Source organism: Primulina huaijiensis, chromosome 1 (assembly GCF_012295235.1).
Source record: "Primulina huaijiensis isolate GDHJ02 chromosome 1, ASM1229523v2, whole genome shotgun sequence".
Taxonomy (NCBI): Eukaryota; Viridiplantae; Streptophyta; class Magnoliopsida; order Lamiales; family Gesneriaceae; genus Primulina; species Primulina huaijiensis.
In genome coordinates, this window is record NC_133306.1 from 9489898 (window position 1) to 9505646 (window position 15749).

Consider the following 15749-nt stretch of genomic DNA (forward strand, 5'->3'; position numbering starts at 1 on the left):
AAACTCAACTTCACGGTCAGGGGGTAATCCAGGCACATCATCTGCAAATACGTCAGGAAAATCCCGAACTACCTCAATCTCATTCAACTTCATTGTCATCTCAGTATTCACATCTATCACAGCAGCTAAAAATCCCTGATACCCATTTGATAACATTTTCTGAGCTTTCAAACAAGAAATACAAGGAGTAACAAGCGAAATACCTGAACTCTGAAAAATCCCGCTATCATCATCTTCTGCAGGAAATTGCACCGTCTTAGCCACGCAATCAATAACGGAACGATATGATGATAGCCAGTCAATTCCCAAAATAACATCAAACGCCACCATGGGAATAATAATAAGATCAGCAAAATAGATTTTCTCATTTACTTGAACTGTACAACCTTTAAGAATACTAGAAGCCCATATTTCGTCTCCCGATGGCAACAAAATACTATAGTGGAGGGGTTCATAAGATGGAACAACATTCAAAGTGCGCAAGAAAATTTCAGACATAAAGGAATGCGTAGCACCAGTGTCAATCAAGATAATAGCTGCCTTGCCTGAAATTAAGATAGTACCTTATATAACAGAAGAATCAGGATTTGCGCCTTCTTTGGTGAGTGTGAAGATTCTGCCTTGAACCTTATCCTTCCCTTTCTCACCCTTTATTGGATAATTTTTGATAACATGTCCAACACCTCCACAACGAAAGCATCGATTACTTCCAACCAAACACTCTCATGTATGCGTTTTGCCACATTTTGGACATACAGGTCGATCATACGCAGGCGGTGGCATAGGAGCTTTGGGTCGATGCTCCTCTTTTTCTTTGCATCTGAACTTTCCTTTACCTTTCCATCCAGAACCTTGGCCCTTAGTAGAAAAATCTTGGCGCTTCAACTGTCTTTCTCTTTCAATTTCCTTCTCGTCCTGCTCGGCCATCCTTGCTTTTTCAACAATCTTTTTATATGAAGCAGCTTTAGACATTCGAACGTCTCTTTTAATTTCCGCCAGGACACCTCTCAGAAAATGCTCGCCCTTTTCAATGTCATTACTGGCCAGATATGGGGCAAACTGACACCCCTCTTCGAATTTGAGAATATACTCTTGCATTGTCATATTTCCTTGCTTCAGTTCTAGAAATTCCTTCACTTTCTGACTTCGAACATCTCGAGGAAAATATTTGTCGTAGAATAAATCTTTAAACTCCTGCCACTTTAGTGCCGAGACATTAACTGATACTTTGGTGGCGTCCCACCAAATCCTCGCCGTCTTGGTCAGCAGAAAAATGGCACAGCTGACTCGATCTTTATCGTCAAACTGAAGATAATCATAAATAGCCTCCGCAGCTTTGACCCATTCCAATGCGACCATGGGATCAGTGCTACCATCAAATTCTGGTGGCTTCATCTTACGAAATCTTTCGTATGCGCCTTCACTACTGGGCTCAGGCATCGCTTGCTCTCTTTCTCTCCCTCGCCCTGCATTCTGCATCCGTAAGAGCTGCTGGATTTGCTCACCGTGTACCTTGGCCTGTTCTTTTAGTAACTTGCTAAATTCATCAACACTTTAGATGATGAACTATCCTCTCCTTCTGATGCTTTACGCTTAGGCGGCATGATCCTATGATACATATTAGTTTAAAACCATTTTCATACATAACATATCATTATTATTAAGGCTACACATCCATATTATATCAAATGATGTAGGTACATACATACCGAATTGTCGACAGCAGAGGAAGTCATATGCCAAATAATTGGTCCGAAAATCTCTGCTCTGATACCACTAAATGTAACACTCGTGACTAAAATACATAATTAATGCGGAAGCTTTTAAACATAATTTGGAGAAAAGATGTAATTTAAAAAAAATTTGGGCAGCATCTCCCCGTAATTAGGACATGCCACCTGTCTCAAACAACACGTAAAACACATGCAAAATATTTTCAAACACATCAAATACCATTTAATGCAGTAACTACACATATTCTACTTCAAAAACAAAACAAAATTTTCAATGTTTCCCAAAATATCCAAAAGCTTAACATATCAAGAATAACATCCAATCAAAATCTCCAAAGTTTGGCATATTCCCTTCTCTCGCTTCGACAACTCAGGGATTATCAGTCTTTCTTACCTGTGCCTGCATCACATGAACATAACTGGAATGAGAATAAAACTCAGCAAATGGAATCAATACTAACAAGATACATATATATCATTTTATTGAAAAACATAAAATGGATAGCCTCAGTTTCATTTCGTTGAAAACATCATCCTTCTCATTTCATAAACATCGAAACATCAATAATATCATCCATCAAGAATCATAATACAACAATACATAGGGATGATATTCATTTTCATTGACTAACTGAAGAATTGATAGTTCTTATAAGATAGTTCATTCTTGCTAACCCTCTTCGTAAAAACGAATCTTATAAGAAGGACATGTACCTCTGCATAAAATGCATCTTACAAGAGAGTACATGTTTTCATCGTTAATTGGCCAATTACATTGCGGATTTAAAATTGCCAGAGGCAACACCGCTACTATCACTATCAATCCAATCATTCAATCATATAAGACTTCATTTAGGCATTTTATCGAACATCTTAGAGGCATCATTTAAAATTTAACTCCTTTCATTCAAAAATACATATAATTGCACTACCTTATATACATATTTACATATATATATCATGAATGAAATTTGAAAGAAGTTAACATTATAAAATCATCAAAACACATACATATAGGATCATGTGATGCATTCAAGAAATGATTCCACTTACAACACTTGGAGCAATTGGTTTCCTAACCCTTGACGTTGATCCTACAACAATAAACCCGATAACTAATCAACAACACCCAAATAATAACCTTAAATAACCATGTAATCCAATACATCAATCACAACTATCATGCCCTAACTCCACCATCTTCAAAACTCAAGAACAAGAAGAAAACACACTTACCTTTGCTCCTTTCACTAAAAATGTGAAGTTCCAACTCCGGATTGAAGATTAATTGCTTGATTAAAAGAAAGGAGAAGAAGAAGATGAAGAACCCTACCTTAGAATCGATGGAGAAGAGAAAGGAAGAGAAGAGAAATCGTGTGGAGAGTACCAAGTCTCTTTGAACTATGTACTTAAGTAAGGAGGTCATAGGTTCGAGACTTGGGGAGGTATCACTCCACCAACCTGGTGTGGAGAGTCCTATGAGTAACCCATACGACGCCGATGGAAATCCCGTGAGGGGATCTAAGCCCAAGATCGGGATAGCCTTGGGTCGATCGGGGCAGTGGGCCGTATGGGCGGTCCACTGGGCCTGTAATGGGTCGTTACATCAGGATTCTTAGTAAAACCAAATTCTTTGATTGTACTATCGAATATGAGGTTCCAACTCCTAGATGTCTGCTTCAGACCATAAATAGATCTCTGAAATTTTCATACCATATGCTCACTTCTGTTAAATGTGAACCCTTCAAGTTTAGACATGTAAATCTCTTCCTTAATATCCCCATTAAGAAAGGCTGTGTTTTGATTCATCTGCCATATCCCATAGTCATACCATGCAGCTATGACTAGTAATATCCTAATAGACTTGAACATTGCAACTGGAGAAAATGTTTCCTCAAAGTCAACTCTTTATCTTTGAGTATAACATTTTGCTACCAATCGCGCTTTGAAGGTCAATATCTTCCCATCCGCCCCAAGTTTCCTCTTGTAAATCTATTTACACCCTATGAGAATAGTTCCCTCAGGTGGATCCCCAAGATTCCACACTTGGTTTGAATGCATGGAATTCATCTCAGATTCCATAGCTTCAAGCCACTTGGATGAATCGGCATCAGACAACGCTTCCTTGAAAGTCATTGTATCACATCCATGGTTAGGTTCATCATGGCCCTCTTCAAGAAGCATACCATACATCAAAGGTGATCTCGAGACTCTCTCGGATCTTATAGGAGCTTGTATCTCCTCTCTTGTCTCTTCGGGTGTGGGTTCTACAATTGTGGGTGTCTCTCGAACCTCTTCGAGTTCTATCATCTCCCCTTTTCTATCCAATAGAAATTTCTTTTTCCAAAAAGGTTGCATTCCTATAAACAAACACCATTGTTTCTTGGGGATGATAGAAATAATATCCAACTGAATTCCTTGGATATCCCACAAAGTAACATAAAATGGATCGACTATCCAATTTATCTCCCACTGCCTGTTTCACATAAGTAGGGCATCCCCATATTCTATGATAAGAATATTTGGAAGGTTTACCGATCCATATCTCATATGATGTCTTATCAACTGCCTTTGAATGTACATTGTTCAACAACAGTGTCATTGTCTCAAGTGCATATCCCCAAAATGATGGCGGCAACTCCGTGAACACCATCATAGACCGAACCATGTCCATCAAAGTCCAGTTACGACGCTACAAAACACCATTCAAATGTGGTGTAGCAGGTGGAGTCCACTGCGAGAGAATCCCATTCTCCCTAAGATACTCTTGGAACTCGGCACTCAAGTATTCACCACCTCGATCCGATCGAAGTGACTTGATGCTTCGTCCCACCTTTTTCTATACTTCATTTATGAATTCTTTGAACCTTTCAAAGGCTTCAGATTTTTATTTCATCAAATACACATACCCATACCTCGAAAATCATCGGTAATGGTGATGAAGTAGGCATGTCCATACTTAGTGGTGATGCTAAGCGGACCGCACACATCGGTATGGATCAAATCCAATAATCCTTTAACTCGCTCCACATGGCCCTTAAATGAAATTTTGGTCATCTTTCCTTTTAGACAGGATTCACAAGTTGTGAGAGAATTAATATCAGACATATCAAACATGCAAACGCTCACTAGCTTGTTCATCCTTCTTAAGGAAATATGTCCTAATCGAGCATGTCATAATTGTACCGAATTTAGCGTATGTTTTTTTCGCTTGTTTGTTGTTGTTATTGCTTGGACATTGTTTAGTGGAATATCTTTCAATTTTAAGTTATAGAGATCGTTTTCAAGTTCACTGGTATCAATTAAGCATTCATTCTTGTAAATGTTGCAAACACCTTTGCTAAATAAACAAGAATATACATCTTTATCAAGCATAGAAATGGAAACAATGTTTTTCGCCAAATCAGGTTCAAACAAAACATCTCTTAAAATTAACTTAAAATCATTGTTCAAAAGTAAGTAAACATCTCCAATATCCTTGGCAGCAACTCTTGCCCCATTGCCCATCGTCAAGAAGGTCTCACCTTCCTTTAGTCTCCTACTTCTTCCCATCACATGTAAATCATTACAGAGATGTGAGCCACAGCCGGTATTTAATACCCAAGAAGTAGAGTTAATTGAAATGTTTACTTCAATATTGAACATACTGTTTCCAAAACCTTTCTGGGCAAGATATTCTTTGCAGTTCGCCTCCAATGTCCAGGCTTCTTGCAGTGATGACATATATCAACAGTCTTGTCAGCTTTAACTGGTATAACTGCCACAGCGGAACTCGGAGCTTGCCTCTTCAAGGGCACATTCTTCTTGGGACGTTGGAAAAAACGCTTCTTTCCATTCCCATGTGGACCAGTCTTCGTACCAAATGAAGAACCAACGTAAAGAATCGGCTTCTCTTTCTTGATAGTGGACTCAAACGTAACAAGCATGTTCACCAACTCCTCAAGGGTCGGCTCTAGCTTGTTCATGTTGAAATTCACCACAAAAGGATCAAATGAACTATGCAGTGACAAGAGCAACATGTAAGTGGTCAACTCCGATAGCAACGTAAGATCCATGCCACCGAGCTTATCCACAAGCCCAATCATCTTTAGGCCATGCTCATGGACCGAGGCCCCATCTCGCATGCGTAAAGTGATTAGCTCCTTGACGGTAGCATGCCTAAGAGGCCGTGTTTGCTCACCAAAGAGCTCTTTGAGATGCATATGAATGTCAACAACACTCTTTGCATCCTCAAAACGCCTCTGTAGCTCATCATTCATAGAAGCCTGCATATAACACTTTTTTTTCAAGTCATGGTCACACCAATTCTTGTAAGTCTGCAATTCCTCAGAAATGCAGCTAGTTGGATCCTCAATAGGGGGCGACTCAGTAAGTGTATATGCTATCCTTTCCGAATTCAAGACTATTTTCAGGTTTCTTAGCCAATTCAGGTAATTAGGTCCGGTTAATATGTGTTTATCTAGTATTGCAGATAACGGGTTGCGTATTGAAAACATTGTCAAAATTTGTACTAAAAAGTAAGAACAGATAAATGTTAATGACTATTTTAAAATATTTAGTAATATAAAAAGTACGGACTTTTACTTCATAAATTTTCACTCACACTGTTTTTGAAATTTTTCTCTACCCTCTAGTGAAAATGAGAAACTCCTTTACTCAGTAGGTACGTAAGGTCTAATTAGCAAATTATGATCCCGAATATTATCAGCCAATCATAATTCTTAAAAGGTAGTTTCCAATTGCATCTCCATGCAAACCTTTACGTAAATTTTTGTCTCACGTTTGATTAGGACCCAATAATATGACGTCATTCATCTTTACGTGTCAATCCTTACCCATCGATATTGAACCTTAATGGACGGTCGCCATGAGTTCCCTCAATAATATGAGTCAAAATCATGGGAGTTTCACGTAGTTCACATCAGCATGTCAATGGATGTCACAGCTTTCCGGCGTTCAGGGCTCCCCCAATATAATGAGCTGAGCCCTGAGCACTGGTAGCGTTCATCATGCACCCATTGTCGATGGAAGACATGGAAATTATAAACAACTTTATAATTCTCATTTTCAGGCTTGATATTAATTTCAAATCTTATTCAAAATGAGGGTTTTTTAATTTTGAAAGGTCTCACCATTAATTTTATTTAAAAGCTCGCCATGTTTGATTGTATATTTGCCGGATTCATGTAACTTTGTTATTATAAAAATAATAACGCACATACTCATTATTTATAATATATCATGCATATATTATAAACAGTAAACTAAACAACGATGATCAATCGCCCCAAAAACTAATGGCCCGTGTGAGCCATACACGGGCGTATGTCCAATGCTAGGGAATGCATGGGATGCAAATACATAATTACATGAGCCTCCAATATTTACATGTCTTCGATTTTCATAATCATCAAGGCCCACCATCTTCCAATCTTGATCTTCCACTATACTAATATTTATAAATAAATATCTATAGCAAATAGGGATACATCTCATGGGGTGGGAACAGGCTATAAACTAATCCCACTTATAAATTGATAATTATTACAATCATTCAACACAAAATATCCTATTATACACCTAGAAAATTGGGCTTGGGCTTGGGCTTTTGATCATCTTTCATGCATAATATCACATATCATACAACATCAATTAATTATCACAATAATCAATTGATTCAATATTATATATCTTGATACAATCACTAACCGCCACGATTATAAATTAAATTAACAAAGTAAACAAACTCCTTTGTCTAATTTCTAATTAATTTATTTATAACCGAATTTCTTGTAAATCACCATTTACTATAAATAATTAAAATCCAACTTCAATTATTTATTTTATGAAAAAATATATACAAATTTTGTAGATTTAAAATTAAGGGGCCAATAAGATATTTTTCACCAAAAATATTTTGGGCCATTTAAATTTCACAAAATATATTAGCCATCTAATGGCCCAACAATCCAAGGCTCATGCCCTTTTGATATTCCAAAACAACTTTTGAAAAACCTAGTCGTCATCGCCGTTGCCGGAGCTCCGTCGCCGGATTCCGAGCAACATGAAAAAAAATTCTTTTATTAAAATGCAGGGGCGTTTCGGGCCCGAAATAAGCAGCAACATGTAGCCTGAAACAGCCCCTCAACCGGCCTTTAAATTGTTGTGACTATTATCTCATGTGGTTAGAAATTGCCCTCGATATAATATCATGTATTTGCTACAAATAAAAATAACCATAGCTCTGATACTATTTGAAAGGAGATCGATTATGGTGCCCGAAAACGCAACAGAAATTTCGAAAATCATATTTTTAAGTAGAAAAACCGAGCACCTCAATGGTATTGTGTAGCAAATAACAAAAACACAAAAATATGTCATACATAGTATGTTTAGAATTTCTTATCTATCAATCACAAATATTGAAGTTTTGGCTCCAACTAAGTTGTAAACAACTTAGCTCTTGAGGGTAGACAATCTACAAGCTTTCCAAGAGCACACCTCGCTCTTATGGATTCTTTCATTCAAATTAGGTCCACCACCAACTAGGAAGATACACTCTAATTTTGCACTAGAAAAGTTAGATTATTTTGCATTGATAATTTTATGCAATCCTCAACAAAAATGAAGAAGCAAAATGTAAGGGAAAATGAGAAACAAAATTTCGGCCATAGCATGTGTAGGAACATGGGCTCTACTACTGGCAGGGCCTATGTTATGCATGCTGAGGAGGCAAAGGCGGAGCCAGACTCGTAACTTATCACTAGAAATATTTTTCTTAGAATTTTTATATTGCCTTGATTGCATGAAATGTTTTATTGGTTGACGGTATTACCTTTGGAGCCAAGAACTTAGAATAAAATAGGTTGCATGCTCTAATTAGATGAATTTAAGGATTGAATTGATTTAATTTAAGAATTTGATGGATAAATTGCAATAACTGAAAATATATGACCTAATTGCAAACTGCCTTAAACTTCAAGGACTATTTCAAAATTCTTGAATTTCAGGGACCATTTGTGCGATTCGGTAATTACGGGGCCAAATCTGAAATTTTTCTAAAAATTTGTAGGGCCTGTTTGGGGAGAAAATCGAAAATTTAGTAATCAAAGTGCTAATTTTCGAAATATGGTTAGGTAAAATATGCAATTTTGGGAACCTTAAAGGGTTAATTGGAGAATTTTAGAGGATTATTGCTTTTATTGATGGAATTTCTTGAATTTATTAGGCTTGAATGATTTTGATGGTACATTTTGTCACAGGAAGGATATTTATTTCAGGTGTAGCCACTTATGCACTGCTAGATTCAGGAGCTATACATTCATTTATATCCGAGACTTTTGTCAAACGACTAGGAATTGTACCAGAGGCCACGGATTTGGGCTTCAAAGTTTCGATTCTTTCCGGGGATCAGATGTTTACTTCGAGGATAGTAAAGAATTTGGAGTTTCAATTGAAGAAGAATGTTGTTCAAGCAGATCTAATCGTGCTACCGATGCCTGAATTTAACATCATTCTGGGTATGAACTGGCTTTTGACGAATGGAACTTCGATAGATTTTCGACAGAGGTCAGTATCAGTTCGACCACCCAGCGGGAAGTTTTTTGTTTTTGAGGCAGCCAGGAACCAGTAGATGCCGCACATCATTTCCTGTATCTGTGCGAGAAAACTTCTGAAGCGAGGCTGCCAAGCATTTCTGACTAGTATTGTGTCAGTATCTGAGCCAGCCAGTCAGATGCTAGAGGATGTAGAGATTGCCAGAGATTTTCCCAGTGTTTTTCTGGAGAATGTTTCAGGTATTCTACCAGACCAAGAGGTGGAATTCTCTATTGAGCTGATTTCGGGTATAGTGACGATTTATAAGGTACCCTATCATCTAGCACCTGCAGAGATGAAAGAGTTGAAGGATCATATTCAGGATTTGCTAGACAAAGGTCTCATCTGCCTGAGTTTTTCTTCATGGGACGCACCTGTACTGTTTGTGAAAAAAGAAGACGGCAGCATGCGACTCTGCATCAATTACAGAGAACTTAACAGAGTCATAGTCAAGAACAAGTATCCTCTGCCTATGATGGAAGACCTATTTGATAAGCTTCATGGAGCATCGGTGTTTTCGAAGATAGATCTTCGATCAATATCACCAGTTGAAGGTGAGAGAGTTTGATGTACACAAGACAGCTTTCAGGACACATTATGGGCACTATGAGTTTATGTTGATGCCCTTCAGACTGACTAACGCGCCAACGATCTTCATGGATCTCATGAATAACGTATTTCTGTCGTATTTGGATCAGTTCGTCATAGTCTTCATTGATGACATTCTGATCAATTCGAAGAGCAGAGATGAGCGTAGTCAGCATTTGACGACCTCGCTACAGACTTAAAAGCTCTTGAGAACCGCGCTACAAACTTTAAAGGACAGACAATTGTATGCCAAGTTCAGCAAGTGTGAGTTCTGGTTGGACAGATTGGCATTCTTGGGTAACATTATTTCTAGGGATGGAGTCGAGGTGGATCGCAGCAAGGTTGAGGCAGTCAGAGGTTGGCAAGTGCCTAAGAGTGTGACCGAGATCCGCAGTTTCTTGGGATTAGCTGGGTACTACATGAAGTTTATTCATTAGTTTTCTTCTATTGATGTACCCTTGACCGCCTTGACGAAGAATAATGCCAAATTCATTTGGGGATCAGAGTGCCAGGAAAGTTTTGAAAAGCGGAAGCAAACATTGACTTCAACGCCAGTTCTAGCTATGCCATCAGGGCAAGTGGAGTATGTGCTCTATACAGATGCTTCGAAGCTAGTTTTTGGCGCAGTTCTGATGCAGCATGAGCGAGTGATAGCCTATGCATCCAGACAGCTGAAGGTTCATGAGAAGAATTATCGGACTCATGACCTCGAGCTAGCAGCAGTAGTATTCGCTCTAAAGATTTGGAGACACTATCTGTATTGGGAAAAGTGCAAGATTTTCACAGATCACAAGAGTTTTAAGTACTTTTTCACACAGAAAGAGCTGAATATGAGACATATGAGATGGTTAGAGCTGGAGAAGGACTACGATTGCGACATTAGCTACCATCTGGGTAAGGCTAATGTGGTAGCCAACGCACTGAGTAGGAAGACTGTAGTGATTGCACAGTTGTTTGCACAGAGACCATTGCAAGCGGAGATCCAGAGATTTGAGCTTGCAGTTTGTGCTAGGGGCGATGCTCCTAATCTTTCTACCTTGACAGTGCAGTTGACGTTGAGAGATAGGATTCGAGCAGGGCAGTCATCTGATGAGTAGTTACAGAAGTGGAGACAGAGGGATGAGTCCAAGGGTTTGAGATGTATACTGTTGAGGATGGTATATTCCGATATCGCGACCGACTGTGGGTTCCTAGCGGTGATTCGCTGAGAGAAGACATTATGAAGGAAGCCCATAGCACCCCATACACTATTCACCCGGGGAGTACGAAAATATATAAGGATCTACAGTCTTTGTATTGGTGGTCGGGCAAGAAGCGAGATTGTTTGACGTGTCAGTAGGTTAAGGCAGAACATCAGAGACCTGCAAGAAAGCTGAGACCGGTCCCTATTCTCGAGTGAAAATGGGAGAACTATAAATATGGATTTTGTGACAGGGCTACCGAGGACCGTTGGAGGGTAAAATGCCATTTGGGTGATAGTTGATCGGCTTACCAAATCAGCTCATTTTCTACCGATCAGAAAGACTTTCACCATGACCCAATACGTAGAGTTATACATCAGAGAGATAGTCAGATTGCATGGGATTCTAGTGTCTATTGTGTCAGACAAGGAGCCAAGGTTTACATCTGCATTATGGAAAAGTCTGCATCAGGCATTGGGTACCAAGTTGCTATTCAGTACGACTTTCCATCTTCAGACTGACGGTCAGTCTAAGAGAGTGATTCATATCTTAGAGGATCTACTCAGGGCTTGCATGATCGACTTCCAGGGCATCCGGGAGCCGAAGCTACCTCTTGTATAATTCACATACAACAACAATTATCAAGAATCTATTGGTATAGCTCCATACGAGGCACTTTACGAGAGAAAGTGTTGATCACCTGTCGATTGGGATGAGGTAGGTGAAAGGACAGAATTGGGTCCTGATATCGTCAGCCAGACTGCAGAACTAGTAGTCAAGATCCGAGATAGGATGAAGACTGCTCAGAGCAGACAGAGGAGTTATGCAGATAAACGGCTCAAAGATCTAGAGTTTGTAGTGGGTGACCACGTCTTTGTGAAAGTTGCACCTATGAAGAGTGTAATGAGATTTGACAAGAAAGGCAAACTCAGCCCTAGATTTATAGGACAATTTGAGATTCTCGAGAGAGTTGGGACACTAGCTTATAGTGTTGGATTGCCGTCGAATCTGGCGGGAGTTCACAACGTGTTCCACGTCTCGATGCTGCGAAAGTACATGTCGAATCTTTCACATGTGCTGAACTATGAGCCCCTGCAGTTGACACCTAATGAAACTTCTGCTATTCGTTTTACTTAAAAACTACTAGAAATTTTTTTTTAACTTACATTTAATCGGCCGAAACATACCATGCACACAAAAATATTTTTACACCATTTTAAAATAAAACCAACTAACTAATATTTGAAAAATCAAAGGAATATTTCAAATCGTCAAACATTTTACCAAACCTATAAAGCAATAATTTGAAAAGTATAGCCCATACTAAAACTTCTCAAAAACCACTCAAAGCATAAATAAAAGTCGTAAAATCTTTTAACATAAATCATAAACTTAAAATCATAAGTGCGGAAAATAGAAGCGCTGGTCCTCGGGTCATGTGCACCTTCAGTCCAGTCAGGTCAACCATCAAGACCTCCATTAACATTATTATCATAATCATCTGCATCAATCACACCTAGTGAGTCTAAAGATTCAACCCACCATAATCTTGATAACAACATAATACATATACATATCACATACAACAGTGAAAAATACTTGTACTTAAAATAACTTTTTTATAATAATGCATAAACTTTAAACATAAATATTTTCATAAAAATTTTCATATCAACATATTCATATTCATATTCATATTCGTGTTCGTTGAATTCAGATCGTGGTTGTGACTCGTATTCGTATTGGGCGATAGATCCATCTAATATAACCATAGTACTGGGCGGCGAGTACATCAGCGACACTCTCACCCGTCAACTGAGTCTTGGCCAACGTATTAACATATTATCGTATTCGTATAAATGAAAATACGATCGTCGGGCTCCCACTAGGACCTTTACCCTCACGATATCTCCAACATATCATCGTATTTAGTCACAATCCATTCACATCCTACAACAATTTGTATTTCCATCACTTGATAAAAACATGCATATAATATCGTTTTTCTTTTAAACCAAGCATGCAACATATCTTTTAAATGTTCATATTAATTCATAAAAATCCATAAACACTTAAAAATCATATTTTAACATATAAAAATTCCCAAACATTTAAAATAATCATATTAGTATATAAAATAACATTCAGAGCACTTCCATGACGTTTACTAATTCTTGAGTGTAAAATTACCGTTTTACCCCTAGACGTAAAATTTCACGTTTTTGACTTTTTCTTAATTTCATTGACTCTAACATGTCCCAAATAATTATTTAAGCTTAAATTAAATTTTCCATAATTTTATTTAGCTTAAATACTAGACTTTTTAATTAATCTTTAATTATTCGTTTTTAAGGTGTTTTAATCCCGAATTAATTCAAACTTTAATATAAAATTCCTAAATTAAAAACTAAGAATTTTTATATTATTTTAACCCTTGTGAACCACGACCATCTGCTTCAGGAAGAAATCGAAGAATTTCTTGGGAATCCTACAAGATCCGTTCGTTGACAATTGCCCTATGAAGACATGCTTTCGCTACGGCTCCGATGGCTTCCCTTAACCAAGCCACTGACCCCCGTGAGCCATGTTTTGATTTATTAGTTCGAACAAGAAAACCCTAACCGAGCCAAGCTTTGAAACCCATGAGCCATCTTTAGTTTTTCTCGAGCCAAGCTCGGACGACCCCGAGCCGAACCCTGACCAGCCCCTCCAAGAACCCTCCTGGACCCACAGAACCAATAGACTTGACCCCTAGCTCAACACCGAAAGCACAAAACCAGAACATGCAATCGGCCGAGAGACCTACATGACATGGACTCATTGAACTCAAGCCTAGGACCTAGCCATCAACCCTGATCCTAAACCAGTCCCTTGTGCACCCTCTTAGGACCGTAGTGAGTCACCTTAGCCTAGCCCAAAGCCCCATGGCCGAGCCCCTTACCCCCTGCAAGTCTTCGCACCCAGCACGCGATGCAAGCTTCCTCTCAGGACTCCTTCCCAGCCCTCGAATCGAGTCCTAGCATGGCTAAGACTCTCTCCCTGACTCACACATGACCCTAGCCCAGCCCTGGTCCCAGCCGAACCCAAGACAAGCCATCATGTCCAAAAACCGAACCCCGTGATCAACCCCTACCAGATTTCGGTTCCAGCTTTGTTCTTCAGTGTGTGTAGCGTGTCATGCATAATCTAGGACTCTTAAACTCGTGTAAAACAATCCTTGAATATCCCCTAATCATGGCAGCCCCTTTAGGTAACAATAAAACATGTTTTGGATGCAAAATCAAGAGTTTAGAACACATGTATGCATAGTTACGAAAATATCAAGTTGTGTGCCTTGTTTTCTTTTCAAAACATACTCAAATAAATATTATGGTATGATAGATGTTTGAAGGAAAGAAATATGGGGTGCCTTTGCATTTTAAACGCAAGAAATTCGTTGACGATTGGAAGAACGACGACGAACGACCTTGGCTTGATTTTTGCTTTGAAATATTCAAAACTCCCTTGATTAGTATGATGTGTGTGCCGTGTAAATTGAGAGAAAAGAGTCCTTGTAGGTGTGTGCTAGGGTGGGGCGTGAGTTTGGTATGGGGTTTTGTGGATATGGGGTTGGATTTGTATTTTAAATACTTAATAAACCACTAACAAGGCTTAGGACCGAAGGCTTAGGACCGTTAAGGAAGTTAATTATGCCCATTTGTTCTTAATTCAAATATTAAAAATCATTTTGTTTAATAAAGTTTTTGAATTTATTAGCCGGGTTTCCAACACGTTCGTATTTTTGTTGAAAAACTAACACCGATAAAATTTACGTCCCGGCGTATAAAATCACCTTAAAATTCCCTATTTTCAAAAATAAAAAAGAATCAACCTTATTTTAAATAATTAAAAACAATTATTTAATAAAAATATTTTCCATTTTTCAGCCCTCGGTCTCCGTTCCTCGATCGCAACTCGTATAACCCTTAAAAACACATTTTAAATGCATATAGGTAGAAAAACGACTAAAACATCATATAAACATATCGCATAATCAAATTAGCAATTAAAATAAATTAATTAACCATTTTTCATATTCCTTAGATTTGCATGCGGTTGGATTACGTCGTCTTAATTTTGGACCTTAAAATTCCTCTCCCCCTTAAATAAAATTTCGTCCTCGAAATTATAACTTACCGAATAGCTCCGTGTAGCGACTCCTTAAGTCCTTCTCGGTTTCCTAAGCAGTTTCTTCTTCCGAGTGATTCAGCCACTTGACCTTGACCATTAGAATGACTTTGTTTCAGAGTTTTCTTTCTTGCTTTGCCAAGATTTGGACAGGTCTTTCTTTATAAGTCATATTTGAAGTCAATTGTAGATGTTCATAATTTACTACATGAGATGGATTCGACATGTACTTTCGCAGCATCGAAATATGGAACACATTTTGAACTCCAGAAAGCATTGGTGGCAAGGCCACTCTATAGGCCAGTGTCCCAATTCTCTCCAAAATCTCAAACAGACCTATAAATCTTGGACTAAGCTTGCCTTTCTTTCCAAATTGCATAACACCCTTCATAGGTGCTATTTTCACAAATACATAGTCGCCCACTACAAATTCTAAGTCCCTTCATCTCTTGTAGGCATAACTTTTCTGTCGGCTTTGCACAAT

General features: G+C 38.4%; 1 long non-coding RNA gene across 1 annotated transcript in view; it reads right to left on the bottom strand.

The window, feature by feature from the left end:
• The window catches only part of LOC140981384 (uncharacterized), an 87177-nt gene extending 73732 nt beyond the window's left edge, over positions 1-13445 (bottom strand). The window contains exon 1 of the long non-coding RNA XR_012176074.1: positions 13297-13445. This is a non-coding gene — a long non-coding RNA (uncharacterized lncRNA). The remainder of the gene's footprint in view (positions 1-13296) is intronic.
• Positions 13446-15749: the final 2304 nt, after the last annotated feature.